Genomic DNA, 25,986 nt, shown 5'->3' with positions numbered 1-25,986 from the left:
GGGAAGAGATAACTATTAATTTCCCCTCAATCGCTCCATTAGTTAATCATTTCTACTTGAAGGAAGCAGCACTGTATAACAAGAGCTTTAATTACAGAGAAACATATGTGCCCCTATTTGGCAAGAGCCACTCACAGGGAGAGAGAGAGAGAGAGAGAGAGAGAGAGAGAGAGAGAAGGGGGCACAGAGACACTAGGATATAGTTTTACAGAAGAGTGCTATTTAAAAGCTGTAAACTTGGGAGGCTGGGCCCATCTAAACTGTGTTTTCATAATAAAAACAGTGTCAGGGCTAATTTCCCCCACAGACAGCATTTAACAATGAGCGATGCAGCAGGTTTTAGGAGGCTGCCACGAAACACGATCCCAGGAGCATTAAGCATATTTTCAAACATGTGGGAATGCTTTCGTTCTGACATAAAAGCTGACCTATTCCCAAGAGGGAAACCTAGCTACCATCAAATAATGTTCGTTTTGACAACTCTCTGCACTGTTTTGTCCAGAATTAACCTTGAGACAACCCTGCATCTTTGAAGCTTGGGCTCTGATGAGAGGAAAAAACCTGGTCGAGGCCAATAATGCTGACGATCAAGGCAGCATTATTGAAAAATGGCATGTGAGCTTGAATTTTGACCCTGGTGAGGTGATTGCCACAAAGTGTGAAGGGATTTGAACTCTGCTTGAACCTCTGCCATTAAGTGGAGAAAGAATGGAGACATTACAGCAGTGTGTACATTGTAATCATTACAATCACAGATTCACGGTGGCTATAGTGTATGACAAGGGGTTCCTGAAGAGTTCAGTGCAGCGAACGCACAAGGAGGACACATGTGGTGTGCAAAAGAGCAGCCCATCTACAACATGCCTCTCAAAACAAGTCAGGAAGCATTCGATAAAGCAGGCAAGATGGAACGAAACGCACCTCAGCAAAGAAAATGTCGATGGGCGGAGGATCAATGGGACACTTGTAATGGATGGCGATGGATTGTGCGGTTTAATATTACATCTGGCAGGTCGAGCATTACAATATCTCTTCCGAATAAATGTTAACCTATAATCCCTCCACTAAGAACACCTGCTTTGTTTGTCCCCGCAGCCATCGATTCCACTTTATTGAATGCTCAAACACAGTGCACCTAGATTGATCACCACTAATTAAACGTTCTCAGAACGTTCCCTTTCATGTTCCTCAGCTCTCCCCTTCATATCCGAATGTTAATTTGCAAACCATCTGATACGGTCAGCTCCGTTTGGGTAATGCATTTCGATGTAATGTGTTTATTTTCTTCTTTTGATTTTTTCGAGGGCAAATCAGCAGGCTTGACCTGTGCTCTCGACCTCTAACCCTTGACCCTGACACATCTGACCAGGCTCCACTCCAGGGGCAGCAAATTAATACAGGGGCCACAGATTGTTAATTGTCGAAAAGATTGGCTAACTGATTCATCACCTCAGTCATGGCCAATGCTTTGGTTTGACCCCTCTGAGATCCCATAGGGCATCTGTAAGCAACCCCAGCTGCGCTCTCACCCATAGCCGATGTTTGCAGTGTAATTATTCAGTATCGGCCCACTTATTAATCAAGTCAATGCTCCGCATTTTAAATGGAAATTGCAGGATTAATACAAGCATTAATTTTGTCTGGGCGAAATCGTGATGGCTTTAGCTCTGCTAATCAAATTGGAATGAAAAAGCAAGCTGAGAGGAGTCGATGATTGAATTAGGAGAGGCACTTGGGCCACCCACACACACTAGCATGTTATGCTGCATGTTGCAAGCAGGGCCCAACCCCAAACCACCAACGCCCCAAAATGAGCACTGCATGCAAATGAGGAGACCTTTTCACATTGAAGTGAATATATGGTCACACATGTTTATGGTTAATGCACAACAAAGTCAAGATAAGAATGTATACATTCAAGAAACAGCGACACCACTATTCAGAGTTTTATTAGTTATAAATATTCATTAAGAGTGTTAATTAATATACAGTACATGGGTTAATTTAACTTCACGATTAATGCATATGATTAGAAATAAGATTTGAAGTGGAAAAAAAATGAATGTTGTTAGTAGGAATTGTGTAGGATAGGAACTACTTCCTCTTCGGCTCACCTGAACACAAACAGAAAGTGAACAAAAACACAAATAGAGAGACTGTCTCCTACCAGTAGTCATGAAAGAGAAACTACATCTGGAGTTATTTCACATGAAACAATGACAAATGTGACATTTAGTTTATTTGTTTTTTTAATATTATTAAAAGTTGGCATATAAAATGGTCTGTAATGGTCTGTAAATGGTCTTAAACTGCTTAAACAGCCACTGTGCCGTGTGTGTGTGTGTGTGTGTGTGTGTGTGTGTGTTCACTGCTCACTGCTCCTAATGTGTGTTCACTAACTTGGATGGGTTAAATGAAGAGGACAAATTCCGAGTATGGTTTGCCTAACTTGGCCTTCACGTCACGTCACTTCACTTCACTTAAACGATAAACCAAATCAGAATATCCTACTAATTGGCGATAGGTACAAATGTAATTCTTGCAAAAATATTCAATTTAATCCAGCTGGTATCAATACAGTGAAAATGACCTAGATAGCACGTCGTTTGGGTCTGAAAATAAAAAAGTGGTATCATCCTTACTTTACAGACAGAATAGTATCATAAGTCTTGTGATTAATTAATTTATGAACAGGTGGGCACGTCTAGCATCTGTGCTTTTCTTATTATTCACCCTTGCCAGCTTCCTTCCCTTAATTCCCTCTTCACACACACTCACACACCACCGATTGATGGACAGATCAGATCAGACAGAGCTGACAATGGTGTCCTATCTGGTGTTTGGAGGTGTTGTTTGTTCAAAATGACAAGGATGTAAAGCGTTCTCTCCATATGAGTTGCCTCCAGTGCTGATAGGTGATATCAGGGCTGCCACATCCACAGTCTTGCTCCGATTAGCATCAGGTCGCGCTGAGGTGTTTCCTCAACGTCTGTCATTTCCTGTCATTTGTTTGTCAAGCCCTGGCCAAGCCCCTTCACCACGAGTGTTTGATCAAGGGAATGCACAATGTGGCACACTTTTTTTTTTTTTCACCTGCCCTCCTCCGGGTTGGATTTTTTCTGCTTGATATGGTCTTGACACTCTTTGACAGTATGTAGATTTGCTGCTGAAAGTTAAAGGGATTAGAAAATACATGTGCTATATTGTTGCAGACCACATTTTATCACTGAATAACTTGTTTACCCTATAATGTGCTTATACTGTAGGAATAATGTTTACAATAAAATGCTTTTAAGTAATACATCATCCAGGGATGATGAACAGCAATTTTATTTAGACAAGTCTTGTAGATCGATGTCATTTTTTACTATATGCGAGTTCCTAAAAGAGCACTGATCCTTTCATGAAGACAGCCAAATGAAACTCACAGAGAGAAATAATGGCATCAAACCAATCACTGTGGCTCAAAAATGCAGCCTAGAGGTTCAGTTTGAAAAACGTGGGAATTTCTCAACTTGTGGTGCTTTCCTGTCCGTGGAACCTCTGGGGCCGTATATAAAAAATAGATGAGCGTTGAGTGTTTTTGGCTTGTATAAAACAGTCCTCCCATAGTTTTGTACTGATAAACAGTTATCTCAGACTGTAGGCCACATAAATCATCCTTGCTCTGTTTAGACACTGTGCGTTTGGGCAGTTCAACGAAGTAAACTGTGTACCTCTGAGATGATTGAAAGATGCATCATATTCATGGAACAATATTCCGATTTCTTTTAAAAGCTGGTATCCGTTTCTAATGTGCTGTGTCTGACTGAAAGCAGACCCCATGTGTTCATCAAGGTTATGCACTGACAACATATACATGGCAACATTACAATGGTAATATCTTCCATATTCATCGCATTTCTACTTCTGATTTGCTGATGTACTTGATAAACCATAAACTTCTGACAGGGTTAAGTGTTTCCTGGCTTTCTTCATTATTTTCTGTTTATATCTGTTGGTCAGATGCTTTAATTAGACCTGTGCTATTTATACAGGCACTAAAATGGAAATGTCAGAAACAAATTGCATAAGGACATGTTCTTCATAGACTGACCAGGTACACATACTTCTTTTTGTTACGGCAACAAAGGTCAACACATTTCTTTATCTCAGAGTATTGGATTTACACGGTTGTTTATGACACAAATATATCAAATGGCCTCAGAATACTTGGACTGTAGCACATGAATTGCATGGACTATATGTATGATACTTTCATGTGCTTTTGGATGCTTGACAGTTTCAACCATCATCCTCTCATCCTTTTGTGTTTTACAGAAGAAGAAAAATATATAGGCCTATATGAGTGTGTTTTGTACATTTGACAAGAAAATACTATTTCAGGCTTTCTACTTATCTTTCTACAATGTGCTACTTTTGTTGTAAATATTTTATATTAAAGCAATTTTTTTTGTGAAAATTGTAATTCCTACACCACAATTATTCTTTCAGTGTTAGTAAATGATGACTTCTAGCCTGACGTCGTCATACTCAGATTCTAGTCAGAATGTGAGTCTGATACTGCTCCATTGAGCTTTGATTATGGGGCGTGTTTCAACCGAACCAGGAAAAAAAATGCCTCTGCACTCAATTGGATAGACCTACAACCAATCAGAGCAACGGAGTAAGTGACGTATGTTTTTCATTCATGTTTCCGATCGCGGTTCTCTGTTCCTCTTTTAAAATTAATGCGCTGTCGATATCTTCTATAACAGACGCGATGGCGGAATCTACACATGATGTTTTATAAACAAAGTTCAGGAGGAGCACATTCAAATAATCAATCCAATCAACCGTCTACGGTCTACACTATCAGCATGAGAGGAAGCATATATTTATTCACTCTGTCAACTCACCTAACATTCCTTGACAGTTTTCAGCATCCCTCCACTCACTCTCGGCTTGTTCTTCCACAGCCAGGAATACGGGGGGAGTACTTTGGGTTCGGGCCGAATACCGAGCCCGAAGCCTCTCCTCGGACAGCACGCCAAATATGCATTTATTCTATCTGACTTATTTGTAAGCGTGAACTCGTGAAATCGCAATTCTTCAGCGGCAGTCATTTGAATTCAACCCAAGCGCTCGTTGATGACGTGGATGATTACGTTACCGTTGCTCATCTGTCCATCATCGTATAAAGCCCGCCCTGACAATTTGATTGGTCCGAACAATTTTTGTTCGGGCATGATAGCTCCTCAACGGAACGAGTCCAGACCGAACTTCCCGACCTAAAAATTTTGTGGGCGGGGCTAAGTTCGGCTGGCATCCAGGCTAGATGACTTCATTTTTGGATGAAAAAAATGCACAGAACATTGTAATGATAGAAAATTATAGAAAAGTGCAAATATAATCACTGCAGGAGTAAAAAAAAAATATATATAGGAATAACTGAATTAAATTTTCATTCATAAATATTTTCAATATTTTCGATATTTCTGGTTAATAAAAATGCGTTTTTATCAATCAATCAATCAATGAATCTTGTTAGTTTGCTTGTTTCTTTTTATTAGCATTTACTAAATTACAATTTGTAAAAAAGAAAAAGAAAAAGAAAAAAAAAAGTAGTAATTGATCAGTATTGAGCGTCTGGATGTAGCATCTTTGAAAAATCCCACAAAAATGTCTAACAAACAGAAAATTACTTAAAAATGTAGCATACATACCTGAAACAGCACAGCCCACTTTCCCTGATGAATGATTTCGTTAAAGTCAAGCTATCAGTGGACATGAGTGAAGAGATGCCACAACAGCCCAGCTTACCAAACAAACAAAAGAGAGAGAGAGAGAGAGAGAGAGAGAGAGAGAGAGAGAGAGAGAAAGTTTTGATTAATGTCAAGGACATCCTGCATGACTCTTCCGTCTAAAGACATTCATCACTCGATGTTGATGTTGATCCCCCCTCGTCTGTCCTCTCCACTCTTCCGAGAAGGAGGCAGAAAAGGAGCTTGTGCTAACAGAGATATTAAACTCTGCTTATGTGGTCAGTCAGCAAGTAGCCCATGCTAAACCAATTGAAATATATGATGCCCAAGTGTGTGTTTAAAAATGCTTACTGTGAAAGTAAACGCAGTAAAGTCTATTTTGAGTTCAAATGTATTTAGAGATGTATTTTGATAGTCCACTATAGAAATTCTATAAGTAACTTTGCAACTACATGTCTATACCAGTCATTAGAGTAGTAAACTGTCTGCTTAATATCTGCACTTTATTTTGATGGACCCCAACAGATATTCTACCGACTATAAGTAACTTTGCAAGTACATGTCAACTTATTCTACTAACCCAAACCCCTTATTCTATTAACCCCAACCCAGGGCCATCGTCAGAACATATACATTCCTGAAAAAAAAAAAAAAAAAAAAGTTAGGAATTTAGACAAATTTAAGCAAATGCATGACTTAAAAAGCAAGTGCTGTCTCATACAAACATCAAAGACACATTGACGTTTTTGGCAGAATATTGGAAGTTTGATTCAGAGTGGTTCAGCAGAGTTTTGTGGAGTGATGAGTAATACAAGTAATAATAAATGCATCTCTACCACAGGGAAGCATGGATGAAGACGTGTCATTGTGTGGGGGGCCTTTTTAGCAGCTGTTATTGGTGAGATACTTCACTGTGAAATATCATTCAATGCTTTTGAGTACAGGAGAATATTGCAGAATGGCTTGATTCCCACAATTGAAAAGTTGTTATAATGAGGTATGATCAGATGTTATTTTTCAAAAAGACAATGCTCCTGCCTAAATTGTAAAGACAACCAAGAAGTCCATCAGGCTCATGTTTTGACCCTATAGTGAATATTTGGTCTCACGTTAAACTCAAACTAATTGGGAGACATTTTTAAACTACTCATGAACTCTTTGAAGCTATCAACATTGAGTAGAACAACATCTGACTCTTCTTCCAGTAAAAAGCTGTCTGTAAGTTTGGGAAGGCTATTCTGTGCTAAGTTTCTTTATCTACAGTATTTGTGCAATTATTGCTAATTTTCTGACCAGTGATTTGTGATTAAAATGGTTCAGACCATTATTTGAGAATGGATATTTGAGAAACAGAAATTCACTATTTCACATTTATTATAAATGAAATACACAATGTTATAAATTAAAACAATATCAAAACCCATTTGCATTATGCCTACTTCGTAAATACGAAGAGTCACAAAAGATCATCAATTCCACCAACAACAACAATAAAAATAAAAATAAAAATAAAAAATACATTCCAAATAATGATCTGTAGCATACTAAAGTCCCAAAGAAGACTGTACTCACCATTTGAAGGTTGTGGTTCTCCGAGTGATTGTGTAATAGTGCATTAAATATGAAATTTTGGCTCGCTTCCCGTTAAAAGCACATTTAAATAGATTTCCTTGAAATAGTTTCAAGTGACGTGTCACCGCAAAACCTAAACAATACCAGCAAAAAAGCTCCTGATCAATTATTTTTTTATTAAAGCATCTACGTTCACAAACCACTGTTAATTTTAACAGAAAAGCAAGCATACTGTAAGCAGGATTTGGCATGGTAGAAAACGTGCAAAGATCGCTCCCTTTATGATCACTAAAAAGCTGTCACTCATTTTAGTTAATTATGATCTCACAATGACTGCACAATGAATCGCTTTTGTACATAATTGTTTGTTAAAATGAGAGGATTTGTGAGAGTGCAGAACTCAGAATCCACTCACTGCTCAAAATGCCGGAGTATTTGTTCAATGCTAACTTAAACACCTCTGATTGGCCACTGCAACAAATCAATGCAGTTCAAAGTGCTTTACAGGCAAAAAAAAAGAAACAATATATACAATATATAGTAGACCCAGTAAAATACAAAAATAAGATTAAAGTTTATAAGGATTAACTAAGGCATAAAATAACTAAAAATGAAGAAAAATATATGAAACATATAAAAAGCATTATAAGATATTACACGAAGGCCAGACTAAAGAAATATGTTTTTAATTTAGACTTAAAACTATTAATATTTTCAGCATGTCTTACGTCCTCTGGAAAGGTTATTCCAGAGGCGGGGAGCATAACGGCTAAAAGCAGCTTCACCAAATCTTTAAGTTCTACTTTGTGGTTCTATTAAAAGAAAAGAATCTGAGGATCTAGAGTCCTTACAGGTTCCTATACTGTGAGCATTTTTGAAAGATAGTCTGAAGCAAATTCATGCAATGCCTTAAAAACGAATAAAATGATTTTAAAATCAACACAAAAATTAACAGGTAACCTGTCACAGTCACCAGTCACCAGCACGGTACCCGTCAGAATTACATTTCCCAGCATCCCTCCTGGTCCCCACCTGCACTCAGTCAATCATCACCAGTATACTGATTCCCTGCACATGCACTCCCTTATCAACACACCCTATATATACCTGCATCACCCTCACATCAGGGTCTGGTCTCGTCAGTTCTACATAGACGTACAGACTATCACCCTGAATACCTACCTGAGCATACTCACCTGAGCATACTCACCTGAGATCGCCAATTCGATATCCAGTCTTCTGTCTTCCGTCTGCCTTCATCAGTCTTTCAGATCCAGTTCGCCTGCTGTCTCATCTCTTCACCGTCTGCATTGAAACCAAACATCAGTTAACAGCCAGCTAAGTAACCATCTACATTCACCTGTCGTCATCTACTCACCATTTCCTGGTTCCCGCCATCAACTCTGCATTCAATAAAGAACATATTGCTTTCACTCACCTGTCTGTTCCCTTCTGTTGCGTGACATAACCAGTGTAATGACTTTAGTATAGATGTTATATAGTATAGTTTTGTCTTAATTGTAGTTGATTAATTGTAGTCTTTGGTAAACCAGAAAGGAGGGCATTACAAATAGAAACCTTTGACGTTCTCCAGGGCGCAAACACAGATACGCACTGGATTGTTTGCCAGATACGGAGAAAACAGATCCTGGACCAGCAGTTATGGGCTGCTTTTCCCTCTAAAAACAATCAGAAACAGCAGCAGGCAGTGGTTTGAGTGAGAAAATTGCTTGCTATAGTCTCACGTCAGAGGCCAGTTGAAGGTCTAGCCCAGCAAAGTTTCTGAATCATATTTTGAAGATAACGTTTTTTAAAGTTACCATTGTAGAGATTATTGTAGTAGAGATTATTGTTCCTGTGAAGTAAATGCTGCTGAAGACGTTATGCAATACGTGAATGGCCAAATCCACAGAAATAATGTTCCTTTCAGTTCAGTCACGTTCGACGTAGTCGGACGTACCGTACTGATTGGGATCGCTTTGAGAGACCAATCTACTTTGAGTGTAATAAAACGAGCCATTGCACAGTGGCATGCGATAATTGCATCAGCTGCTCTGCCTCACAGTGCGAGCATATAATGAGCAGAAGGTGCATCGCATCTTTGCTTTTCGATTTGGAGCCGAGCGGTTGTACTTTTCCTGCTCTGCAATCTTATCTCTGTTTCCTGAAAGAGGATACACGGTTTGACACTGCGTCTTTTTCAAGATGTCATTCAAACCGTCTATTTCTGGATGCGGTCGTTTCCTATCCTCATTTGACAGCTATGATCACTGTTTCACATGCCTGGGCTTAAAGCATGCTGAGACTGTGTTCGTGGGTGGTTCATGTTCTCTCATGAGAGCATGACCACATCGGCACGTTGATCGTCTCACCTTTCTTGTAAAGTGCACCAGAAAAGGGCTACTTCACCGAATAGACAGGGTGACCTGAGGATTACAGAGAGGGCATCCCCACCCGGTAACCAATCCCTGTGGGCCCCTCACTCCTCTATCGCATCGCAAAAATGCTGAGACTGTGTTCGTGGGTGGTTCATGTTCTCTCATGAGAGCAAGACCACGTCGGCATATTGTTCGTCTTGCCTGTCTCATAAGGACTTGAGCGTTCAGCGTGCCGCGTGCCATCGAGTTTGATGGCCATGTTCACTGTCTCATATGCCTGGCAGCTTCCGGATGGGATTGCTGGTCCTTCTCATGAGGGACCTAGCATTTCATTCGGGGCTCCATGGGAGGATCAGATGTCGATCACTGCATCGGACAGAGGGCTGTTACGCTTTGAAAATGAAGATGATGCTGAGCTTCCAACTATAATGGTGTGTGTGCTCATGCTGAATTGGATTCAGACTTGAATTCAGCTGTGCTACTGCAGACCGCCTGTGATGGCCACCCTGCAAGTACGGTGGAAGGCCAAAACACTCATAATGCACAAGGGTAGTTCTGAGTCGGGGTTGAGCTGCGCATGGGGACTAACCATGATTAAAGTCACAGCGCTGGCCCTCGGCCATACGATGTCCACCCTGGTGGTCCAGGAGCGCCCCCTGGCTAAACCTTGCAGAGGTGCGAGGAGCTTTCTCGATGCTCCCATCTCACGAGGTGGCCTTTTTCTGCGACACTGTTGGAGACTGTGCCCAGCGGTTCTCCATAGTTCAGAAGCAGGCTGAGGTAACCAAGAGCTTTCCCCGATGTGCTACCTGAGTCACTCGGGGGCTGCCCCTCAGTCTATTCGCCATGGGTGTCAGTCCCCATGCAAAAAAACAACAAAACTCAGACGGCACCACCTGTCTCAGCAGCACTGAGACAGGCGACCCAGAGTCAGCTGCTCTTCCCTGGAGGAGGGCCGGGCGGAGAAACCTTTGTTGAATCAATTATGTTCCGCCAATCTTGGACCTGCGTCTCTTGAATCGGGCCCTTTACAAGCTTCTATTCAAGATGCTAACGCAGAAACGCATTTTCGAATGCATCCGTCACCGAAGTTGGTTTTCAGCAATCGACCTGAAAGACAGGGGAACTGCACGCATTTTTGGTCGACGAATCGTGCCTGGAATTCAGGCCGGCCAACTCTCACGTAATCCTGAGACCCCGTCCTGGACATGTGCCCAAGGTTCCTACCTCTCCCTTTCGGGACCAGGTGGTCAACCTGCAAACGCTGCCCCCAGAGGAGGCAGACCCTGCCCTGGCTTTTCTCTGTCCCTGTACGTGGACAGAACGCAAACCCTCAGGACCTCAGACTAGCTCTTTGTCTGTTACGGAGGTCAGCAGAAGGGAAAGGTTGTCTCCAAGCAGAGGTTGGCCCACTGGAAAGTGGATGCCATCGTCTTGGCATATCAATCCCAAGACGCACCATGCCCCCCCGGGTTGCGAGCCCACTCCACTCGGAGTGTAGCTTATTTCTGGGCTCTGGCACAGGGTGCCTCGCTGACAGATATTTGTAGAGCTGCGGGCTTGGCGACACCAAACATGTTCGCTAGATTCTATAGCCTACGTGTCGAGCCAGTATCTTCCCGTGTGCTCTCTTCCCATTGAAGCCAGTCAACACCCGTAAGCCCTGCTCGAAGTGTCAGCTTGCTACGCCATTCCCCTCCTATGGACTGGATATGTGCGCAATTCTTGCTCCAGTAGAGTTCCTCATTAGCCGAACCCTGTTGAGTTCCTCCACACCCCTCGGCATGTGACGGAGCGTCCGATGCCAGGTCTAACACTCGTATGCATTGGTGGAAGCTGTTCTTGGCTGGGTCCCACATGTTGTGATCCCTACTGGCTTCCGCAGCGTCTCCCTTTCCACCGAAAAGGCACGCTTGCCCAGTGTTATCCAAGTCTGTCTGAGTGGGTCATGCGGAACAGCAGTGGACTTCCCTGGCCTAAGCCCTGTCTCATCTCCGCCTCAATAAATGTGGGGGGATCAGGAGGCTTTCGCTAGGCACTGGAAGGTGGCAGCACTAGGTGGCATGTTAATTGGGATCCCAATCAGTACGGTACATCCGATTACGTTGAATGTGACCGAACCGAAAGGGAACGTCTCGGTTACGTATGTAACCCTCGTTCCCAGAAGGAGAGAACGGAGACATAGTCCCGTCGCCACTATAGCTGGACTACCGCTGACTGCGGGCTCCGCTCTGCTCCTCAGCGGAAAAACAAAGACGCGACGCACCTGATGCTCATTATAAGCTCGCGCTGCAATTATAGCATGCCAATGTAGATTGGCTTGTTTTATTAAACTCGAAATAGATTGGTCTCTCAAAGCGATCCCAATCAGGGGTGCGTTTCCCGAAAGCATCGTTGGCCAACTATGGTCGCAAGTTCATCGCAATGTCCATTGAACTCTATTGGTAACGAGGGAACTTGCGACCATAGTTGGCTAACGATGCTTTCGGGAAACGCACCCCAGTACGGTATGTCAAACTATGTCTCCATTCCCTCCTTCAGAGAACGAGGGTTACATACGTAACCGAGACGTTTTTGCTCTTAATATGTTCACTGAATAACCATACGGATAGGGGCGGGCCTGCACTTAATTAACAATCTACTAATACTCTAATGAGAGTTAGTTGACATGTAGTTGCAAATTAATGAGAGTTAGTTGGCATGTAGTTACAAAGTTACTTACGCTGTTTAAAGTGGACTATCGAAATAAAGTGTATTCAGATATTTTACAGAACATTTTCAGTGCAGCATGTTGAATGCTTTAAAAGTTTGGAAGCACATTATACATTTCAGTTTCCATGTCCTAAGTATCATATGTCACTTAATGTGCCCGTAATACACCTTTTGTAAATTGGGCTATCAATGTTTTTGTTAACAAGAAGAGAGGGCACAAGAAACACGACTTTCCTTGTTTTACACTGAACAATCCAGCGACGGCTCTGTGTCATTAATTTCTCATATCTTCATTATACCTCTCTTCATGCAGAGAATAATAAATAGACTATAAGTACACGGAGGTGAAATTATTAACACACTCACATAAACAGACGCAATTGCTCCCCTTGACTTCCTGAGAAATGTTACATGCTGGGAATCCTAAAAAGAAGTGCTGAGAATGCAATACTGTCAGAGGTTTAATACAAGTATCTGTTCTAATGTGGGGGGACTGAGAGGACACCAAAGTCTATGGGAAAAATGGGACACTTCAGTCTGCTTATAAAGTTTGATCTAAGGGCAAGAGACTTCCTGCTAATGTAAGCAATCTTCCACTGTTATTACTAAAGCCACTCTGGACGTCCACTCAGGCGCTGAGACATACAACATTATATATCGGCCAGAGGTCAAGAGTAAAACATATTGTCCCAAAAGAAGGAGAAGGGGGGAAAAGTAAATATAGAATAAGGCAATCAATTTAAAACGATTAAAGAAGAAAATCCTTACAAAACGTATATAAACTTATATAAAGGATATATAAATAAATATATATAAAGGATAAAATACCAGGTAATAGAAAATGATATATATATGGGTGGTTCTCAAACACCCGACGAGCTCAAATATTTTGACAGTCATGAGAGAGGCAGAATGGATCAGTCAGCGTGCAAAATGAAAGCACAGAGAGAGAGAGAGAGAGAGAGAGAGAGAGAGAGAGAGAGAGAGAGAGAGAGAGAGAGAGAGAGAGAGAGAGAATGTGTGTAGGCAAATAAGCAACAAAAATGTGTGAATAAAAGCAGACTAACACTTAAAAGAGGTAACTTAAAAACAAAACAGGAGCGATTAATTCAAATCCCACTGTAAAGTGTTCAGAGTCAATCAGAACATATGACACTCAAACTCCAGACAGAACCTCTAACATTATAAACAAAACACCTGATACAAAGCTTCATATTTAATGTGCTCAGTGTCTTAAACATCTAACGTGTGTCTTAAGATGTCAGATATGAAAGGAGCATGACAAGGTGACCTCGTTACAAAAACAAGTGTCAGAACTCAAAGTGTGTCACACTGGAGTTCACGACATTTGGTTTCATGTATAATTCAGAGCAGTGCAAGATATGAAATTATTTCATAGAAATCCCAAGGAAAAAAGCTTGATGAATAAATCCCTCAACTGACTTCCAAAGCTCATAATTAAAAGAGAATATTATAATTAAGAGAATACAAACAGCTTCAGATCAAAAGGTCTTTGCCTTCTGGTTATGAAAACTACAGAAACTGGATTTATCAACATAGCTGCAAGTCAGTTGACTGGTACCAATGCATATGTGTATAATTTTGAGGCATATTTAGGCTTATGCAATTTGTTACAAAAACTGTCACTAGTAGGAATTCTAATAACATTATACCAATCTTACTAATATTACTAAGATTGTTGCTTGTAATTAAAGGTAAATTTAATAATCTTTTGGTTAAGAGTCTGTACTTAGATCTGTGTATGTGTACAATAAATGTGACGATATTAACAATGCTTAATGACTTCTTAATAAACCATAATTAATGGAGATATCTAATTAACCAAAATAACAATATTCTCAAAGCCAGAAGACCAATAATAATGTTGGTAATCAAACAGTTGACGATAGCCGTTGACTTCCATAGTAGGAAAAAAAAATACTATGGAAGTCAATGGCTTCCGTCAAATGTCTGATTCTTTAAAATATCTATGTTGTGTTCAACAGAAGAAAGAAGCTCATACCGGTTTGGAACAACATGAGGGCGAGTAAATGATGACAAAATTTACATTTTTGGGTGAACTATACCTTTAACCATATATCCACCTCAGTAGCAGCAAAAGTGTTTTGCTATACAATATGTACACAATCAGTACATTTGACTTATTTTTGATGTAAGTACATAGTAGTTAAGGACACCTAAAGTGTGAATGCACTGAAACCTGGTGAGGAGGTAACACATGGTAGGTTAGTAATGCTATAGGTATTGCACTTAATATTTAAGGCCAATCTTGCACTAATATACAGTCTTAAAAATAAAGGTTCCATCAGCAATGCCATAGAAGAAGCATTTTGGGTCCACCAAAGAACCTTTCAGGGAAACGGTTCTTAAATTAACCTATTTTTGATTCATAGTGTGAAGAACATTTTAATAATTTAAAGAACATTTTCAATTTTAAAAACCTTTTGTGTAATAAGAAAGGTTAAATGGATGTTAAATGTCCCTTTATTTTTAAGAGTGTATAGAGCTATTTATACCTAAATTATGTCAGTGGGTGTTTCCTCAACCTGACCAATTAAAGCCAGGACTGGAAATATTTATAATAAAACTTATCCCAGACCCAGACATTCAGGGCCCTATCTTGCACCCAGCGCAATTGACTCTGTACACCGACGCATGTATCATTCCTATTTTGCACCCGCGCAAAGCGGACTTTTCCCTCCACAGACGCACGTCGGTTAACTAAGAAATACACTTGCGCTCCCCGGGGCGGTTCAGCGCAAAGAGGAGGCGTGTTCCGGCGCAAACGTTCCCTCGTGCTATTTTACAGGTTTAGAAAACAATTCCGTCACTGACCGAAAAAAAAAACAGTTTAAAGTCAGTGGCGCGTTGCGCATGTTATTCATATGCTATTTTAAGGGCGCATGCTTGGCCTTAATCAATGTAGCGTGTGCTTTAAGTGTCACAAAGCATACACTTTGATTCTCTCAGCTACACACAGACGCAGCAGTTATCATTTTTGCAAATCATACATTATTACGATAGATAGATAGATAGATAGATAGATAGATAGATAGATAGATAGATAGATAGATAGATAGATAGATAGATAGATAGACAGTTTATTATAAAAGCATACCTCTAGCTTACACATTTACCCAAATTATCATACGCCTGTTTAACCGAAGTTAATTTGGGTGTGTTTCTCCATCCCCAACGTCCCTGACGAGAACGTCCTTGGCTGTGAACCGCTCCTGGCGTGCGCCTGGCAAAGCCGCCGTTACAATAGGAATCCGCTTTAGAACGAGCACGCCTGCTCTTAAAGGGAATGTGAGATGACGCTCTGATTGGTTTATTTCACGTTACGCCCAAACCACACCTATGAATAATGAAGCTACTTCAGACCAACCCATTTTAGATTTGCGTTGGGTGCAAGAGTCATTTATCCCGCCAGTATAATAGCAACAGCGCCCAAGACTCGCCCACAAAGTTACTTGCGTTTTGCGCTTGATACTTGCGTTTCAGATCGTTAAAATAGGGCCCTCAGTCTTAAATTATGAAAATGCACTATAAAATATACTATAAAATACTATACTATACTACTATACTACAAAAATATTTATAATAATTATTGCATTTAAAACTGATTATCTAAATAAAGAGTGAAATAAACAATTATACAAAACATGTTTTCTATGTATTGAATATGTTAAGTATATATACAATGTGAATTAGTCATTTGAATCAAAATATTTTTAAAATGTTATTTCCACCATACATGTAATGGTATTAAACACAATACATTTGAGATGTGATGGAAATTACACTGTGGTAGAAATATTAACACATGATAGGATAATAATCCAGTATGTCCACTGTTGGATCTTGTTGGTTAAATAAACTTGTGAAAAAAAAAAGAAAAGGTTTTGAACAAGGCCAAAGTGTCATAGATGAAGCCTAATTCAATAACACTAATACAATAGTGTAACATACATATTGTACAATAGGTACAATAATACTACGCATGTTCTAAAGAGAGAAACACGTAATTTAGAGCGTAAATGGAAACAAACTAATTTAGAGGTCTTTAGAATCGCGTGGAAAGACAGTATGTCACGTTATAAAAAGGCCCTAAAAGCAGCCAGGGCTGAGCATCTCCGCAAACTAATAGAAAATAACCCAAACAATCCAAGGTTTTTATTTAACACCGTGGCTAGACTAACAAATAAACAGACGTCACCCGAACAAAATATCCCGTTACAGTTTAGCAGTAATGATTTCATGAACTTCTTCACTGAAAAAATAGAAAACATCAGAACCACAATTGTAAACGTTCAATCCTCAATCACGCCTTATAATTAAGCCTCAATTATCCCCCCGCAAGAACAATTACAGTGCTTTACAACTATAGAACAAAAAGAGTTAAATAAACTTATCACTTCATCTAAAACAACAACATGTTTATTAGATCCTATACCAACTAAACTACTGAAAGAAGTGTTACCTGTAGTGGAAGAGCCTCTCCTCAATATTATTAACTCATCTTTATCTTTAGGTCATGTTCCAAGAACATTTAAACTGGCAGTTATAAAACCTCTCATTAAGAAACCACAATTAGATCATAATAATCTAGCAAATTATAGACCCATTTCAAATCTTCCATTTATGTCTAAAATACTAGAAAAAGTTGTGTCCGCTCAACTGGGCTCTTTCTTGCAAGAAAATGATATCTATGAAAAGTTTCAGTCAGGATTCAGGCCGCATCATAGCACTGAAACTGTGCTCGTTAAAATCACAAATGATTTACTTTTAGCTTCTGACCAAGGCTGTATCTCAATACTAGTTTTACTTGATCTAAGTGCTGCGTTCGATACTATAGATCACACAATACTCTTAGATCGACTACAAAATTATACTGGTGTTCAAGGACAAGCATTAAGCTGGTTTAGATCATACTTATCTGACCGCTACCATTTTGTCTATTTGAATGGAGAAAAATCGATCATAACTTCAGTAAACTATGGAGTGCCGCTGGGATCTGTGTTGGGCCCTCTATTATTCTCAATATATATGATGCCACTTGGAAATATTATAAGGAAACATGGAATTAGTTTCCAATGTTATGCTGATGACACTCAAATATATATTTCATCACGGCCGGATGAAAACGCTAAATTATCCAAATTGACAGAGTGTGTTAAAGATATAAAAGATTGGATGACGCGTAATTTTCTTTTATTAAATCCAGACAAGACAGAGGTAATACTTATCGGTTCAAAAAACCGCCCACAGAACCTCTCACAATACAACTTTGACATCATAGGATGTCCTGTTACTTTATCCTCTACAGTAAAAGACCTGGGTGTTATACTCGATTGTAACCTGTCTTTTGAAAATCATATTTCATATGTTACAGCCTTTTTCCACCTTAGAAACATTGCTAAGATACGTAATATGCTATCAGTTTCTGATGCAGAAAAGTTAGCTCATGCATTCATGACCTCGAGACTAGATTACTGTAATGCTTTATTAGCTGGTTGTCCTGCATCCTCAATAAACAAGCTACAGTTAGTCCAAAATGCAGCCGCTAGAGTTCTTACTAGATCAAGAAAATATGATCATATAACACCGATTTTATCATCACTGCATTGGTTACCTATAAAGTTCCGTATTAATTATAAGGTATTGCTACTGACTTATAAAGCCCTAAACGGCTTAGCTCCAGTCTATTTAACGGATCTTCTATCGCCCTATAATCCATCGCGCTCTTTAAGATCAATAAATTCGAGGCTTTTGGTCATACCTAGGATATCCAGATCAACCAAAGGAGGGAGAGCATTTTCACATTTGGCTCCGAAACTCTGGAATAGTCTTCCTGATACTGTTCGTTGCTCGGACTCGCTCTCCCAGTTTAAAACTAGATTAAAGACGCATCTTTTCGGCCAGGCATTCATGTAATATTTTTAATCTTACAGTTCAAACTACAATCCGGCCTCTAGTTCATAAATGCCAGAGGAGAACTGGCCCCCGACTGAGCCTGGGTTCTCCCAAGGTTTTTTTTTTTCTCCATTAGGTCACCTGATGGAGTTTTAGGACACCATTAGGTCACTTGATGGAGTTTTTTCGGTTCCTTGCCACTGTTTCCTTTGGCTTGCTCAGTTGGGGATATTTTGGGGATATTTAATTTTATTTTATCAATCAATAAATTCCACTAGAAACAAACCTTGTTATATATTTTTTTTTATTTAATACTGTGAAGCTGCTTTGATACAATCTGTATTGTGAAAAGCGCTATACAAATATACTTGATTTGATTTGATTTGATTTAATTCATACTACTTTATAGTTAAGGTAGACGTTTAACTGTCCCTAAACAAACCATTCTAAATGCTCAATAACAGTGGTCATTTGAGCCTTGAGGTCAGAAATCATGATTTTCAAGAATTGAGGGTGGCATTACAGTGGCTGGAGTCTGGAAGAGAGTAGGAAATCAGTACAACAGCCCTTTGGGCGAAGATGGCTAAATTAACACAAATGTTACGAGTTCAGTTCAAAGTAGTGTTGACCCAGGATCTGGACAGTTACCAAGATCACATTCCTACTCTATCACCACACTACCCTTGAGGAAAGAGCTCAAGGTTGCTGCCCCTGAATCACATCACTGTAAGTCACTCCAGATAAAAAGGCTTGTGATTGTTTGAGTATGTGTTTGCGACAGCAATAGCCTCATCCAGGTCTATTGTCACACAACTGACATCACGTGCTGTTTACAGCAACATCTTGAAGTCAAAAGCGTGCCAATTCTTCACCGAACAACAGCAACTTGTGCTGATCTCACAGCGCATGCACCCTAAACTTCACATCGACAGTGTTTAGCTTACACTGTGTGAGTGTCTGTGGGGGGAAACACTGACAGACTATGAAAGAGACAAACCAAATCAAACAGAATACCAACCAAGATGGGTGACAGTGTATAGGTCATATGTTCCTTTGACTTCTGACAGCTAGATGGATTGCTTTCATTTGAAGAAAAGGAAAATATTTAAAAAGTAAATGCATTAATATTCATGCACTTCAGGAGGAATAGATGTCTTGAGTCTTCTGAATAAGAGAGGGTAACTAATCCCGACAACAAGAAGTGTGCGGTCTGATGGGGGAAACATTGCATACCACAAACAAGCATAGTCATGATAAGCACCCTTAAGACTATCTTTAAGAGGTTCAAAATAGGAAGAAGTCTCTTATGCTTTGAGCAAAAATACAGTAAAAACAGCAATATTGGTGAATACAATTTTATATATAAATATATATATATATATATATATATATATATATATATATATATATATATATATATATATATATAAAATTTTCTTTCTTTTTTTCTATTTTAATGTATTTAAAAATGTAATTTATTCCTGTGATGGCAAAGCTGAAGTCAAGCAGTGTCAAATGATCTTTCAGAAATCATTCTAAAATGTGTACTTGGTGCTGAAGAAACATTTATTTTTATTAGTAATGGTGAATATATATATATATATATAAAATTGTAAATGTCTTTAAAAACTATCCTTGCTGAATAGAAGTTTTTTTCTTTTTTTTCTTTTTTCTTTTTTTTTTTTCTAATCATACTGACCCCAAACGTTTGAATGTTAGTGTACAAATATGTCAGGAACTCAAACATATACAGTCTAGACCCTTTCCAAAAAATTAGAATATCATGGAAAAGTTTATTTATTTCCATAATTCCATTCAAAACGTTAAACTTCCATAGATTATAGATTCAGGGCCCACAACTTAAACGATTTCAAGTATTTAGTTGCTCTGAAAATGTCCTGGTAGATGGCTGCGTTGACTCTGGATTTAGTAAAGCACAGTGGACCAAAGTCCTCTTTTCTGATGAGAGCAAATTTTGCATCTCATTTGGAAACCAAGGTCCCAGAGTCTGGAAGAAAAATGGACTTCATTGACTTCATTTTCCAGCAGGATTTGCACCTGCCCACACTGCCAAAAGAACCAAAACCTGGTTCAATGACCATGGTATCACTGTGTAATTACTGTGTGATTTCATGTAATATTCAAATTTTTTGAAATCCCGTTTTCGTGGGTTTTATGAGCTGGAAGCCCAAATTATGTACAAATAAACAACTAAATACTTGAAATCGTTTAAGTTGTGGGCCCTGAATCTATAATCTATGGAAGTTTAATGTTTTGAATGGAATTATGGAAATAAACTTTTCCATGATATTCTAATTTTTTGGAAAGGGTCTGTATATACATATATAGATCCTGATTTAAAAATAAATAAATCGAATATTCAGAAGTTTAAATGGACTTTAAACATTTTCTACACCATTCAGAGTCTTTGAAACTCACCTGAATGTTAAAAAGATGAACCTTGACCCGATTTAACATGACGCCCTATCTGCTCAAAGGACAACATGTCATTACAGGAAGTAAAGCAATCGTAATATACAAAAGGAGCAGAGGAAGAAGACTAGTGACAATGGGAATTATCGCTGTTATTCTCCTTCTCCCCTCTTGACAGGCAGAGCTTTAATTCTGTAATCCACACAGACAAGAGGTGATAAAAACAGCAGAGGAACCTGCTCCCTAATGGTTATGACAAAGACCTGTTTCTTTCACACGTACATGTACGCGCACACACATACATACACACACACACCAGACATGCACAGACTTGCTAAAGCAAATACAGTCAATAATTAGCTCCGTCATTAGCGGAGCATTAGAGACGTGAAGTTTTTTGTGGGTAGCTGAATGCAAGGCCCGTGTCATTACATGATTTTAAAATTCCTTTGGTGACGTTAAGGAGGACTGAAGGCTTTGGCAAATGACTGTGGTGCATATTAAATAACTAAAATATGCATTAATATCATGGTTATGAGCGATAAACCAAACACTCTGGCTCTTGAAAACAAATTACTAATTAGTATCATGTCAAAATACAATTTAAATGTCTCTAATTAGTATTTCAAATTCAAGCATATATATTTTATGCATAAGTGTTTTTCTTTAATCCATGTGAATATGACTTATTACTCAATAAAATGAATCACTGCACTGGCTAAAGTAAGCGACTTCTCTCAGAAAACTGAGACACTTTAATTTACACTTTAGTTTCCATTAGTGATGAAAAACTTGACTCGATTAAGTGGATTGGTTCTTGAACATTTCATTTCAGTGAACCGGTTCAAAAAGGTTTTTACATGTTTTAATCAATGAAACGTATGAAAGACAAACACACAATCAGTTCATAAACTTACACTTACATTTAGTCATTTAGCAGATGCTTTTATCCAAAGCGACTTACAAATTAGGACTAAATTAAGCGAGTCATCATGAAGAGGCAAAAACAACGCAAGAAGTGCTGAAAATACGAAGTTCAGGCATTATTCAGAGTAGCAAGCCCGATAAGTGAGGTTTTAGAGGGAAAGGGAAGTTTTTTTTTTATATATATATTTTTTTATGCGGTTAAGTGCTTACTGGAAGAGATGGGTTTTCAGCTGTCTTTTGAATGTTGTCAGGGATTCTGCTTTCCGGATGAGGGTGGGGAGAGCGTTCCACCAGCATGGAACTGTGAATGAGAATGTTCTGGAAAGTGATTTTGTGGCTTTCTGTGATGGGACCACGAGACGTCGCTTGTTGACCGATCGTAGGCTTCTGGTAGGGATGTAGACTCGTAGGAGTGAGTGAAAGTAGGAGGGAGCTGAGCCTGTGATAGATCTGTAAGCAAGCGTCAATGCCTTGAACTTGATGCGAGCAGCGAGTGGTAGCCAGTGCAGAGAGATGAACAGAGGAGTGACGTGGGCCCTCTTGGGCTCGTTGAAGACAAGACGAGCTGAAGCATTCTGAATCATTTGTAGAGGTTTAGTTGCACATGATGGAAGTCCGGCCAGAAGAGCATTGCAGTAGTCAAGCCTAGAAATGACCAGGGCCTGGACGAGAAGTTGTGTTGCATGCTCAGTAAGGAAAGGCCTGATCTTCCTGATGTTGTGCAGTGCAACCTGCATGATCGAGCTGTCTTTGAAATGTGATCTGTGAAGGTCAGCTGGTCATCAAACGTTACTCCAAGATTTCTGACCGACCTTGATGGGGTGATTGATGATGATTCTAGCTGGATAGTGAAGTTGTGCCGTAGAGACGGATTGGCAGGGAGGACGAGAAGCTCAGTCTTTGCCAGGTTGAGCTGCAGGTGATGTTCCTTCATCCATGTCGAGATGTCCGCCAGACAGCTTGAGATCCGTGCAGCTGCTGTGGGATCATCTGGTTGAAATGAGAGGAAGAGCTGTGTGTCATCAGCATAGCAGTGGTAGGAGAAACCGTGTGCCTGTATGATGTGTCCCAGTGATGTGGTGTAGATGGAGAAGAGGAGGGGACCAATAACTGAACCCTGGGGAACCCCTGTGGTCAGTTGATGTGTTCTGGATACCTCGCCTCTCCATGCGACCCTGAAGGACCTACCTGTGAGATAGGACTCAAACCAGTGGAGTGAAGTTCCTGTGATGCCCAGTGATGAGAGGCTGGACATAAGGATCTGATGATTCACAGTGTCGAAGGCAGCAGACAGATCCAGGAGAATGAGGACTGAAGATTTGGAAGCAGCTTTTGCGATCCGTAGGGCTTCTGTGACCGACAGTAACGCAGTCTCAGTTATTTCCATAAACTTATTTCCAGCAGTAAAAATCAGAATCAGAATGAGTTTTAATGCCAAGTATGTTTACACACTCAAGGACTTTGTCTTGGTGACAGGAGCTTCCAGCGCAGAAAAAAATGAAAGTGTATGCATGTGCTACAGTATATCCAGTTATGTGCAAATGAAAGTGGAATAGTTTTTAATATTTATGCTATTTGGCTATTAATGCCCCAACACTCAAATGTTCAGTACACTCCAATGCACTTAGCATCAGCTCAAAAAGGATAATTCTCGTTCAGTGAGTTGTTAACTCGAGCACCGCTTGGATAATTTCAGTTCAACTCATGGACAAATTGTTCAGAACGGTTTTGTGAAATAGTTCAATAGATTCATTGAAAACATCTGAACATGTCCCTGAGTCGCTAAATAGCATCACATCATTACATTAACAACTAGTTGTTTGTTTCACATGGATTTTGGTAATGTGGCTAACAATAGCTGGATTTTTTTTTTTTTTTTTGAGAGTGAATTTGGTTATATGCTTAAAAAAGGGGTTCAAAAGTTTTTCTTTTTTTGTAGTGATGTTACATAAGAGCAAAATAATTTGGGCTTTCACCAAATAACTTTTGAGTGAACAGTTGTTAAAATAAAAAATGTTTATTTTAGTATGAAGAACATTTTGGTAATCTGAAGATCCATTTTCCACTGAAGAAAAGTTCCATGGATGCTAAAGGTTTTTCATGGAAGCATCAATGCCAACAAAGAACCTTTATTTTTAAGAGTGTAGAAAGCGTTTTTCAGTCCCATAAATTGCCAATTATCTATAACAAGACTAAGAACTCTGAAAAGGACTGACAACCGTATTGAGCTGCAGTATGCATGTGGCCATGAAACTTAGAAATGAATAATATGTTTTTGAATTCAATCCAAATGCTAGATAAATAAAGACTTGTTTTCATCTCAGAACAAAAATGGAAAACGCCTTTTGAAAATTTGAGCTATTATCAATCATCAGTAACAAACTGTCAGTCAACGAAATGTAATTCTCTAAAGCCTGAAGGCCATGGCTTGGCCAAAGTGAGCAAGGTGCTGCTTTGACAACTTTCTCATGTCTTTCTCATTCAGTAAGCCAAAAATGGGACGTTCAAATCGCTAAATCACTCTGTTTATGTGCTATTCTGTGTGTCTGTAAGAAGAGAGAGTCGCTGTGTATCATGAATGATTTATTTGCTGGCCTTCACAGCTATGAGGCTACAGCTCTGATTCAAAGCTCCTCTGTAACACTGACAAATGACATATATTCCTGGCTGACATGAATACTGTACTGAATATGACCTGCTCAATTGGGACAACCATCCCGGCCCTCTCTATTTTGAAGTTCCTCAGAGGGCATCGGGACACAGAAGTGAAGGGCTTGAGATAGAGATCTGTGACATTCATCCTCAGGTGGTTTCTAGTACATATTTAGCACTGTACAAGCTTTTGCAATCTTGAATAAACGTGTCATCCCTAGAGGTGCAGCAACTCACACATAATGTTAGTACAATAGACCTACTAGAACATCCATTTGCATGTGTTCTCAACCAGTCCCACAATTCACAACAGAATACTGGATAACTTGCATAAGTAAGATTTAATGACAAAAGTGTTTGTTATTAATGTTTGTGTGTGCGTGTGTCAATGATAACTAAGAAAAATAAAAATGTGCAAGAATTAAATGATTTAGTAAAACTTGTAATGATTTAAAACACAACAAACAACCGATTTCAGATGTGGCAAGGAATCGGTGAATATTTTAATGCATTTTAACTTTGGTTACAATTATTTATGAAAATATATAGTGCATTATAATGTACATTATGCATTATAATGCATTATACATAAAGGCTTTAAGTAAAGTGTTAAAGATTTTGAATTATTAATTAACTCACCCAAACACATACAGAAGATCATTTATAGACACAGCAGAAACATAATATACAGCACAAGGGCATTTTAACTAAGTTAAATATTGACTACATTTTAAGAATATTTTTTATCAAAATACAAAAAACGACTAAACTTTTGATCGACTGAAGAAGAAAACTGTGTGATAATGTACACTGCTTAAGTAAAATGATATTATACAGTGTGTTCGGCTACAGGCCAGAAGTCTTTCAAAAGTTTGTACATGAATTTGTCAGTACATTTTACAACTGTTGCAACCTAAATTAATTAGCCATGGTCAGTTTTTTTCTCAACTTGCTCCTCAAAAAAAAAAAAAAAAAAAAAACACAGAACGATTTTAGTTGTAGAAGTTGACAACCTTGTCTCGACCCCAAGAGACTATGCAGAGAAATGGCTTCCTGTGAAGAAGTTTATCCAAGGGTACGCAAGATTAACGAGGATATTTTCATTGGACGCCTCCGTTCCATGCCACGCATACTCCGAGGTGATAAGATCAGATTATTTATTGTGCCTTCCTCTCCAGGTCATTTACTATGTTAATTTTTATGAGCCGTGTGTTGCCTTTGTCTGTGGGTTGTGTGCTGCTCTTCGCAAACCTCGGGCGAGGGGTGGAAAAAAGGGGATTTGTGTACTTAGCACACGCTCTGCCAAATTAGTCACCCATGCCGATTATTTCTGCCATTCAGGGCTGCTATGGAATGTCTAATTTAAGTTACACTCTGTGAAATTCAATTCTATTAGCAGAGCCGGAAAAATAGGCCTCTATTTGCGGGACCTTGTGGTTTGTATCTGAAGAGATAATGAAATGTTACTTGTAACAGATTGGTTTGACTTGGATCCTTCAGGCAGAGGAGTTCTTTGTTTCTTGTATCTAGGTCTTCTCAAGAGATCACACATATCCCAGACGAACCAAGCTATTTAGAAGAGTCCAAAACGAATGATGCAAACATGAGGCTTTGAACCTGTAATGAAACAA

At 39.3% G+C, this 25,986-nt stretch overlaps 1 long non-coding RNA gene across 1 annotated transcript; it reads right to left on the bottom strand.

The window, feature by feature from the left end:
- Positions 1-1,933: 1,933 nt before the first annotated feature.
- Positions 1,934-11,994, bottom strand: LOC311082634. The gene is made up of 2 exons (XR_014606149.1): positions 5,706-11,994; positions 1,934-3,166 (listed from the first exon to the last, which is right to left on the bottom strand). It is a non-coding gene; the product is annotated as an uncharacterized lncRNA (long non-coding RNA).
- Between the last annotated feature and the right edge of the window lie 13,992 nt (positions 11,995-25,986).

This window comes from Abramis brama (genome assembly GCF_963993115.1).
Source record: "Abramis brama genome assembly, chromosome: 5".
Taxonomy (NCBI): Eukaryota; Metazoa; Chordata; class Actinopteri; order Cypriniformes; family Leuciscidae; genus Abramis; species Abramis brama.
The sequence above is the reverse complement of the archived record's forward strand: the minus strand, read 5'-3'. Positions and strand labels throughout refer to the sequence as shown.